Below are 11,656 nucleotides of genomic sequence, written 5' to 3'. Positions count from 1 at the left end.
CCCTCACTGTTTTCATCCCATATTTTCATTTGTTTAAGTTTTACTTTCTGAAATATGATATTAAGAGAATTTAAATATGTCTATATTAATATTCTCTATCAAATAATTTAATTTAATGTATTGTAAATAATTTGAATATATTCTTTTCACAATCACATTATCATTTTTTTTAAAAATAATTATCACATTATCATTTAATTTAATATGAAATATTTATTTGACTAAATTGATAATTTCTTGTTGGATAAATTTTTATTTATTTTATACTAATAATTTTAAAAAGGTGTTCACATATTTATAAATATTTTATACTAATATTAGAAATTGTTTGTATATTTATACATATTTTTAAAAAATACTATGCCATAATTTATTTGCACATCTAAAAAATTGTCTTACTAATATTATTTAATAAAATAATTAAATAATGACAAGTGGGCCTTCTTATTCGTCTATATAAACGTTAACCTAAAACCTAAATCTCACTCGGCGCACTCTTTTCTTCTTCTTTACTTTCACATTCTCATACTTTTCTATGCAGAGGCTGCTGAAAAGCTGTAAGTTTTTGTAGAATATAGCTTCTCATTTTCCATGTATTGTAAAATGTTTTGATAATTATATATTACAAATTCTTCATCCAAAATCTTAACTATTTCTTCTAATTTCGTTTATTTCTGTTCAAATGATATTTATATATTATTGTAGAGTTGAAAAAAATATTTAGATTGAATGGATCTTGTTTATGTACATATTATGAAAAATTATTTTAAATGTTCAAGCTTCTTTTCATTTAATATTAAGCATTATGTTTATTTTAAACCATTTCATTCAAGATATATACTTACCTACAATAATACAATACTTTATTTTATTCCTCTCCTAAACCATACCATTTTTGCAGAGAGGTAAAAAGAGAAGCACTATTTGTGCAAGAGATAACCAATTATTGGTATTATATTAGCATATTATTTACCAAAATTATTTTCTAACATCTACTTTTTATACTACAAACTCATTTTGTTCATATGAAAATTGTTTTGTTTAATTAGTACTTTAAGTTAGATTCATGTGTTTTTAATTTGAAAGTGTACTTTTATCTTTATTATCTTTATTTCAGGTTTGTTTAGTTGTTGCAATCTATTCTAAGTTATGGCTACTAAGTATTGAGGAATTTGATATCTATTTTAATTAATTTAACATTTTTTCTGATATTAATTCATATATTATATTGTTACACATTATGATTTATCATTATATGTACTTTCATACTAATTTGACTTAAACAGGACATTTTACTCTATAAGTTTTTGATGCAACCATGACAGAAGGTGTTGAGCTTCCAGGTTACTCCACTTTGACCTTATAGTTAAAATTTTCATTAAGAAAATTCAAACATATAATATTTGTAACTTCTACTTGCAACTTATAATTTTTTTTATGTTTTTTTATATTATTTAAGTTATAACTTAACACTGTTTTTTGTCTCTTTTATTTATGTGACATAACAAAAGACATGCAAAGTATCAAAGCATGGTGGTTCCAGATACATTTTTGGCTTCCAACGATGCACCAAATAAATTCCTCAAAACAAAACAAAGACAAAAATAGTCTATTCTTCACAGGTAAATTTGACTACATACTCACTTGAAACTTACAAAATTTTGTTTCCAAATAAACAAAATATTTAGATATTAGATATTGATATTGTTTCATGCTTTAGTTTGCTGCAATATGGATATATACCAATGCATCCAAATCCTTGATATTTACAGGTATGTTTTTGTTCACAAATTTAATCAAAGTTTATGTATTGAGAAAGAATTTTGGAAGAAAAAGAATATGCACACTAAAAAGAATGCCAATTGCAGAAGAAAACCAATTGTATTAATGTAATTTTTGTAAGTAAAGGAAAATGAGTCCAATTGGACTTTTTTTCCTCTATACAAAATACAAACTATATTAAATTTATTTTTTAGCAATTGTATAGTTTATTCATTATAAATAATAATCAATTAAACCCATTATATATCATACTCAAACATAAAGGCTTGTAATAATAAAATAAAGACAAAGTGACAGATAAGAAACCAGTTAATAGTCTAAATTTAATAATAAACCCATATCAGTTTCAATCAGATATAGATAAAGAAAATTAAATTCAAATTTTTACTAACATTATTTCTTGTTTTACATTTTCTCTGTGGAAGGACATCCCAAAAGTCAAGAAGGCAGAAAACCTTATCTGACAGCCTCAATGAAAGCTTTCTCTCAAGACATGTTAGTTCCTTGCTGCATTATAAATACATGGAACATTTACATAGCAAAATCAAAGACTTTAATATTTTCTCTTTGCAGATATACATTTTCTTCAGTTCAATCCTTTGAGAGGTATGCTTCTGTAAATGCCTCTTCCTTTTATTTTCAAAATTACTTTCTGTGCTGCTGCTTGCATGTGATTCCCTTCCCTACATTCATGCCTTTATATATATATATATATATATATATATATATATATATATATATATATATATATATATATATATTGAGTTTCTGTCATTGCTGCTTTATAATTTTTAAATAAAAACAAAACGAAAGGTCGAATGACTCGGTGCTATAAATTTGTTTATTTTGTTATTCACAAGTTGAATGTTGTTCATCTTCTATTTCAATTGAGTCTATCAGCTATTCCTAGCAACTCAAATTGTTCAATACTTGGAAACATGACTCTCATAAATTAACCCCACAGATTGCACTAATTAAGCAGTAATGGATTGCTTTTTTTTCAATATAAAAAATAAAATTAATGATGATAATAGAGAAAAATAGAATAATATATAAATATTTATTGAAATAAAAGTAAACCTGAAAAATTAATGATGAAATAGACTAGTTAAAGTCACTAAAATGTTTCGTTACCCATTAATGGATCAAGTTCACTTCCTTTTGTTGGTTGTTATTTCTAATTCCAACTTTCGTATGAATTGACTAAGAAGGAGAGACATGGTAAATCTGTAATGGAAATTGATAAATTGGATTAAGGATTAATAAAACCAAAAAAGCCTATATAGGAAACAAAATTAAGATAGAGAATATGAATGTGTAACTTTCTAAGATAGCTGGTTTAACCAAATTTCTTCAGAAATCAGAGAAATTTTCTGAAAATAAAAGAAACCCTGAGCATGCAGAGTATGGCTTACATGCATGGGGTGTTTCACTGCAAATGGATCACCATCTCTATGCATCACTGCAAATGGATGAGGCTGCACCACAAGTGGCATACATGCATGCGTAGATTCAGATTTTCCACCATGCGTTGCAACTTCTTAGGTTCTGTGCATAAATATGAAATTTGACTATCAGAGATTCAAGTGTGCATGAAAAATTGATGATAATTTGTACCATTGATCCAATGAATTGAATAAGTTAGCCTTGAGATGCTGAATAACATTGAAATGCTGTTTACTGCACCCTCTGCTACTTTACCACTTCACAATTTCATTGCTTTTATATCTCTGCTGCACCCCACAACATTAAACCTCTTCTTGTCTTCATTTGTGGACTTACCAAGAAATAAATAGATTAAAATTGTAAAAAAATGCTTTCCGAAGAAAAGTAGTAATCTTAGTGTTTGCCAGATGATCTTAGCTTATTCGTAAAATCTATATTTTACACCACAAAATTGATCTAGTCTATAACTATTCTACCAACAAGGAGCCTAGTGGCTTGGAAAATCCTACAAAATAAACTACCTTTAAACAATAGGTAGCAATAATATGGAATCTTGGTTTATAATCTTGTCACTACATCTATTAAAAATTCGATTAGTCTTATGATATACCTTAATCATTGGTCCTTTCATTCCAATTAAATGTATAGTACTAGGTTAAGAAAATGTGTCCCACTAATCTATTTTATAGTTAGGTTCATATTTTGATTTAAATAGACCACATATCATAACATTGAAAGTAAATGTGTCTCAGACACTTGCCATATGTCAGACATGCAAGGTTAACGTTGTAGACAACACAAATGCCAAACATTATACATGATCTTCATCAGATCTATCTCATCAAATTTTTCTTTAAATTCTCGTACAGATAATACATATATAGTCTGATATATTAATTAATAATTGAACATCAAAACATTAATGTAGCATTGAGATGTGAAAATGGGTTATTGAGATGCCCAAAACTGCAGCAAGGCAATAACTGGTGAACAGCTGCACACTCATCCTTTAGCAGTGGTGCATAGAGATGCTCATCATTTTACAGTGATGCATGGAGTTTGATTGGTACAACGTTGAAGCTGTCTACATATGTGAAACATGCAGAAGTAAGATTGAAATTGTTGATCAACTTTCAAAAGTGTTTCAGATTGAACAGCCCATGCATGTAAGCCATAGTCAGAGCTTTTTTGAAGGTGGTCCTCCTCTTAGCGGTCATGCATGGTGAGGGTTGGTGGCACCAAAATATTTATTATACTGTGAGCTCAAACACATGCATTGGTGTTCAACCATCACACTTTAATCCAAACATCAGAGTCACAGAAGTATTATTGCAAACGACACCAACTTTCAACGAAAAGTGTGCCTTCTTTCTTTTATTTTCAGAAAATTTCTCTGATTTCTGAACAAATTTGGTTGACCCCCCAGCTATCTTAGAAAGTTACAGATTCATATTCTCTCTCTCATTTCATTTTACTGATTAAATTATATATGCAAAGAATAAAATTCAAAAGAAAATGAAAACCCTAATCAAGGCTATGATTAAGGCTCTTTAAATTGATTGAAGACCAATTAATTAGAGTAAAATAACTTTGCATTTTCGTATTTATTGACAATCAAGGCTCAAACCTTAATCTGTGCTAAACACCTAAGTGTTGCAACCAAAACTGTAATCAATAAATATACATATCTGAAGAACATATTCACCTCAACAGAAACGGATCTTAATTGGTTAACCAAGGTGGAAGTTATAATGCAGAGCAGTGCCAGTTTTGAGCAACAGCACTGCTTAATTAGTGCAATCTGTGAGGTTAATTTATGAGAGTCATGTTTCCAAATATTCAACAGTTTGAGTTGCTAGGGATAGCTGATAGACTCAATTGAAACAGAAGATGAACAACATTGAACTTGTGAATAACAAAATATACAAATTTATAGCACCGAGTCATTGCACCTTCTTTTTGTTTTTCTTTATAAATTATGAATATAAATCTTTTGTTATTCAAAATGCTTTGATATTAGATATTCATTGTGGCTCCAACAGATCAACTTCTGCAGCAACGACAGAAACTCATTCAAGCTGCTTCAATGAAATATTATTAACTTAGAACACAACAAACATATATCTTGGAATAGAACAGAAAAAAATAGTAGAATTTTAACAAAAGAACACATAAAAGTAATATACTCAATCTTTTATTTTTATCATTAATAAGCAATATATACAAATGAATCACTTTAGGATGATTCAACTCATTAGGATGATTCAACTCATTTACAAAGAAATTAGAACAACCTAACAATACAACACATTTTAAACAACTACTCAAAATACTAATCCTGTCAAAAACAAACTCCATCACCAAAGACTCAATCTGTATCTGACAAATCGTTTAATTGTTTTTCCAAACACTCAAAAATCATATCACATGTTATCTCCTCGTATTCACGGATAATCGCCATGAGCTCAAACTTTACATTAGGTTCGTATTTTGTTGCGTAACCAACCACGCATTTTATATCATCATCCTCTTCAATCTTCACAGAACGATAAAAAGTTCTTCGATCTTTCATTGTTACTGGACAACGGTAGCGCAATTCAACCGTGTATGATTTGTCATTAGCAACAATGAACAAATTTAAAATGGCTTGTTTGAGAGCTGATACTGTCATAGTATTCTTCACTTGAAGGTATCTACTAATTCTACCCGCAAATACTGATGACATCAGCTCGTCATTGAATATACTACCATTGCAGTACACAAAAGCCATTACAGATGAAGAAGAACTCATTTTCTGCAATGAAACAGAAGCAAAAATTAACTGTAAGTTTCGGCCATAACTACTTCTTCAAGACTAAAAACAAATAGCAGTTACAAACAAAAAATGTACTTACGAGAAACGAAGTAAATGATTCAATTTGAAAGAGTGAAGCAGCAAAGGAATGAAGAGCCAAAAGAAAGAAAGGGTTTTAGAGAGGAAGAAAGAAGAGAAAGTGATGTAGCTATATATCAGATGAAGTGAATGGTAACCTTCAAACATATATATAACTTGAAGCATTGTGGGTCCCTCATATTGCACTATTATGCTACATTTTTGTGCCATCAGATTTTATACATGTTTAATGGTTACATGCAAGTTTAATGGTAACTTAAGCTTTATTTAGTAATAATAATGTTATGGATATGATTTAGGTTGTTCTAAGTAATAACCATCACTGAAATTTTATAAATTGAATAATTAACTTTAATCAACACATAAACTTTGATGAAATTTACGGATAAGAAAAAAAAAGCTTTGATGAAACTTGTGAACAACAACATATAAGGTTTTAGATGCATTGGTATATATTCATATCACAACAATGTAAAGCATGAAGCACAATCAATCAATATCTAATATTCAAACATTTTATTTATTTGAAAACAAAATATGTTACTTCCAAGTGAGACTATGTAGTCAAATTAACCTTTGAAGAAACTGTTATTTTTTTCTTTGTTTTGGCTTGAGGAATTTCTTTGATGCATCACAGTTGGAAGTTGAAAATGCATCTCGATCAGTAATCCTTTAGTAGTTTGTATGTCTTTTGTTATATCAGATCAGAAAAAAGACAGAAAACATTGTCAAGTTATAACTTAAATAATATATAAAAAATATACAAAAATTAAATAGAAGTCGAATATATTATACTTTTACTCGATGTTTGAGTTGTCTTAATGAAAATATAAACCACATAATTATGTAAGGTCATATTGGACTCACCTGGAGGGTCACCACCTTCTGTCACCATCATTGCATCAGATCTTATCTACAAGATAAATCTTCAATAATGGAATACTCTTTAAGTAAAATTAGTATGAAAATTACATTCTAACATTAACTTATATAAACTTATTAAATATAAATAGAATTAATTATAGTGTGTTATTAGTTTAATAAATTATATTATTGTATTGTTCAATTTAAAATTATATTATTATTTCAATTCTTATTATCTTTGAAACCTATTCTATTTATGGCTGCATGAGATTGGATATCCATTTCAGTCCATTTAACCGTTTTTCTTTGGTAAATTTACAGGTAGATGTATAGTCAGATATATAAAATAAATGTCATGATTAATTAAATCTAATCATACAATATTTTATAATCAATTGGTTCCAAACATGTGACAAATAACTTATAATTACAATTTTATAAATCCTATTATGAAAGGATTAATCTTTAACTTATTATAATAGATTTCCTCCTTTTTATCATATGATTTTCAAAACTCCAACTACAATTCATTACTCACATACCTGGATTCAATTGGTTATTAAATTTTGTAGAGTTAAACCATTAAATTTAAGAATGCATTTGAAAATACATATAATGATAAATCATAATATCTAACTACACAACACAGTGAATCAATATCCAGAAAAGTGTTAAATTAATTAAAATGGGTATCAAATCCAACCATATTTAGTAGCCATAACTTTGAATAGGTTGCAACAACAAGCAATATGAAATAAAGATAAAGTACACTTTCAAACTAAAAACACATGAATCTAATTTAAAGTACTAATTACACAAAACAATTTTCACATCAACAACATGAATTTGTCTTATAAGATTGGTAGAAAATATTTTGGTAAATAATACGCTGATAATGACACTAATGTGGCTATCTCCTCCACACAATGGTGTTTCTCTTTTTACCTGTCTACAGGAACAGAATCAGACATGGTTTGGGAGATGAATAAATAAAGTGTTAATAAGTATATACCCAGAAGAAAATGGTTTAAAATAAACACAGTGCTTGATTAAATGAAAAAAAAAAGCTTCAAGTTGCTATAATTTATAAAATAATTTTTCATAATATACAATACACATCCATTCAAGTTAAAAAAGTTTTTCAGCTACAAATGGCATAAATATCATTTGACTGGAACACAAAACAAATTAGAACTAATCGATAAAATTAGAGGAAGAATTTGCAATATATAAAATTATTTAAACTTTATACAAATACTTTAACATGGAAGATGAGAATCTGTTCTATCAAAAACTTACACAGTTTCTCAGTCTTCGTTGCAGCAAGTATAAGAATGTGAAAGAAATGAAGAAGAAGAAAAGAGGGACGAGTGAAAGAAGAAAAAAGGGGGCCGAATGAGCTTTTAGTCTTTAGGTTAAAACACTTATATAGACGGAGGACCCACCTGAAAAAAAAATCTGCCATTATTTAATTATTTTGTTAAATAATATTAATAAGTCAATTTATTGGAATGTGAAAAAAAAAATTACATAATATTTTTTAAAGATATGTATAAATATACAAACAATTTTTAGTATTAGTATAAAATATGCATAAATTTTTAAGATTATTAATATAAAATAAATAAAAAATTATCAATTTAGTCAAATAAATATTTCATATTAAATTAAATGATAATGTAAATTTCAAAAGAATATATTCAAATTATTTGCAGCACATAAAATCATTTGATACAGAATATTAATATAGACATTTGCATTTTTTTTTTATCAGCAATAAAAAGTTAAATAAATGGGAACACTTAGAGAGGTGGTCTAACACTTTAATATAGACATTTGCATTCTCTTAATTAACAGTTTGCATCATATTTACTTGAACAAATAAAAACATGGATGAAAACAGCGAATGAGAAGTGAGAACCTTTTGAATGATAATTACATTTGCATAGAGCGTGATATTTTGGGTAAAAACATTATAATCTGTGAGAATAGAGGGAAGAGTGATTAGGTTAAACATGTATGTGCAAATGGGATGAGCCGTGATTATTAATTAATTATTTTTATTAAATAATAAAGTATGAAATAATATTTTTTAAATATATATATATATATATATATATATATATTTACTAGTTTTTTAAAATTAGACTAAAACAAACAAAGTTTTATTCAATAAAAAAATTATATACTTAGTTAAATAGAAGTTTCATTTTGAAATCTTTATTACTTAATTTGTTTGTCATTAAAAAAATAATAAATAAAGTTATATATATATATATAATATAAATAGACTAATTTGTTTGTTTAAATTTTTGAATATTTATGTTGAGTCTATTAGGTTGAGATTGTCTCTTTAATATTAGGTGTTCTATTATGATATGTATGTTTTTAGACACATTATTAGTGTTTTTGTGCTCAAATAAAATAAATATGGAATATGGGTGTTCCAAGTGTTATACAATTTGTTTAAGACTAAAAAATAGGTTAATAATGGAACAGAAACTTCATCCAAATAATATTTTTCTAACTTCAAACACTACGATACCAATTTAGCTAACAGAACAAATACTTTAATGATAACAAGTTATACAATGAAATTTATACAATATAAAAAAGTCAATCCTTCAAAGTAATATATGCCTTACGATTCCAAACATACACAAATATCTATATAACCTGAGACATTACTTTACCTAAAATTTGCTTTGCCAAAAAGATTAATTATTCACTTAGTTGTAGCTTTTTGGGAAGGATTTACTTGAGTGAAAACTTCCTTTAGTCGAGATGACTCTTCTTTTAACAAGTGTTACTTCTCGAAAAGGATCCACTTAGGTGAAAACTTCTTTGGTGAAAAGGGATTTTGTTACTTCTCTAGAGGGATTCACTTAAGTGAAAACTTCCTTGACCAAGAATGATCAATTTTAATGAAATTTCAAAAAACATGGTGTAAATGAATGAAAATAGTTCTTTGTATTCATGCAGGTGCCTCATTAAAACCTTCAAAGTCAAAACCTCCTCAAGGAAAAATACTGGTGGTAGAAAAGAGTACACCTTATTTATAGTGCTTCAACTGAAATAAAACTTTAGATGACCAAGTTTCTCAATATTCCTTCCCCGCTTAGGTGTTATAGTTGGTATGCTCTATTGTTTAGGCTTTCATGAATGCGAAACGATCCTTCCCAATTTGACGCAAATTTGTCATATGCTAGATCTTTTCTTGATTTTGTTTGCATCCTCCATGCATTGTATCTCTTAGGTAGCCATTAACTTGGATGCTTATTCTCATTTCTTAGTTTTATCTCATAGTTATTAGAGCAAGTCAAACTCGATCTTAAGACACTCATTGTTTTAACTTAAGATCCAACATGTTTCGGCGTAGCATCGACTTCCAAGTTCTACTAGTATCATAACATTCGTAACATATATAAGGTTTTATGAAAAAATTGCTTTTCATACTAGTCCAAGCCCTCACCTGTCATGTGGAAAATTTCTTCTATGTCAACCTTACTTTATTTAAAGACCACCTAATTTCTATGTTCCCAAGTATTCCAAATACATGCAATACACACACCCTAAACCCAAATCAATTCCAGTGTTTCAAGTTGGGTTCTCTCTTGATTGAGCAAATCGATTCCAGTGGATAGGAGGCCAAACAAGTTGGGGTTACGGTGGATGCTAGTTTAGAGATGAACCTGTATTATTGATTTAAAAGGTGAATTCGTTATTCGTTTCGATGAGTTCTTTCTTGGTTACTAAACATGCTAACATTGGATTGCGTTTTTTTATTTTTATGTTTGTTTGTGTTTGGATTCAATTGGTACAGAGGTTGTGTAAAGATTTTGACAAAGAACTGAAAAGGAGTTAAAATTGCGACTGACATTTTTTTATCAACAAAATAATAAATAAATGTGGATTATTTATGGATGCTCCAACCATATACACTCAGATTATGTTGTCAACATAGTCTCCCAAAAAAAATTCAAAGTATTAGAAATAACCCAAACATCTTTAGGCCTTTGCAAAAATTTGCCTCTACCTCTTGACATGAGGTGGATAACCAATTATCAATAGTTCTAACTAAATATCAACCAAAAACGAAACTAACAATGTATTTAAAGAGCATCCAACAGCTAATTCGAACAACAACTCAAAAATCCAACATCATTTCCTAGTTAATTGGAAGTGACTATCATAAAGGTAAGTTTTAAGAGTTCATTAATTGGAATTCATAAACATCAATTTATAATTCTCCCTGTGTTTTACCCTATTAAGAGGAAAGGTCAACAAGTATATCCTTGAAAATTTTCAAAAACAAACTTGTCAACTATATAAAAAATTGACATGTATATTCACATCATGGTTGAACCCACGATATTAGTGTCCAGTCTAGCGAGGACTAAGCTTACTATTAGTGTACCTTTAGCGAGGATTAAGTGTCCATTTAGCAATATGTTTATGAATTCCAATTAATTGATGTTAAGTGTCAATTAATGAACTCTTAAAGCTTACTAATAGTCCAATTGGAATTTATTAATATTGAAATTCATAAACATCAATGAATATGTTAAACGTCCATCATAAACATATGAATGAATATGTTAAATGTCCATTAATTGAAATTCATAAACATCACTTATTTAACATCATTTCTAGCAATGCAATTGTCTTAGC

The 11,656-nt window shown here is 28.1% G+C and overlaps 2 long non-coding RNA genes across 2 annotated transcripts; one reads left to right on the top strand and one right to left on the bottom strand.

Moving 5' to 3' along the window:
* Positions 1 to 494: 494 nt before the first annotated feature.
* On the top strand, positions 495 to 2,372 carry LOC137827097 (uncharacterized). Its single transcript, XR_016517115.1, has 5 exons — positions 495 to 557; positions 1,287 to 1,343; positions 1,512 to 1,622; positions 1,721 to 1,772; positions 2,208 to 2,372. It is a non-coding gene; the product is annotated as an uncharacterized LOC137827097 (long non-coding RNA).
* Positions 2,373 to 5,564: 3,192 nt separating this feature from the next.
* Positions 5,565 to 6,174, bottom strand: LOC137825140 (uncharacterized). The gene is made up of 2 exons (XR_016517612.1): positions 6,123 to 6,174; positions 5,565 to 6,022 (listed from the first exon to the last, which is right to left on the bottom strand). It is a non-coding gene; the product is annotated as an uncharacterized LOC137825140 (long non-coding RNA).
* Positions 6,175 to 11,656: the final 5,482 nt, after the last annotated feature.

Source organism: Phaseolus vulgaris, chromosome 11 (assembly GCF_051622355.1).
Source record: "Phaseolus vulgaris cultivar YP4 chromosome 11, ASM5162235v1, whole genome shotgun sequence".
NCBI classification, from domain to species: domain Eukaryota; kingdom Viridiplantae; phylum Streptophyta; class Magnoliopsida; order Fabales; family Fabaceae; genus Phaseolus; species Phaseolus vulgaris.
This window is presented reverse-complemented; position numbering and strand designations above follow the sequence as displayed.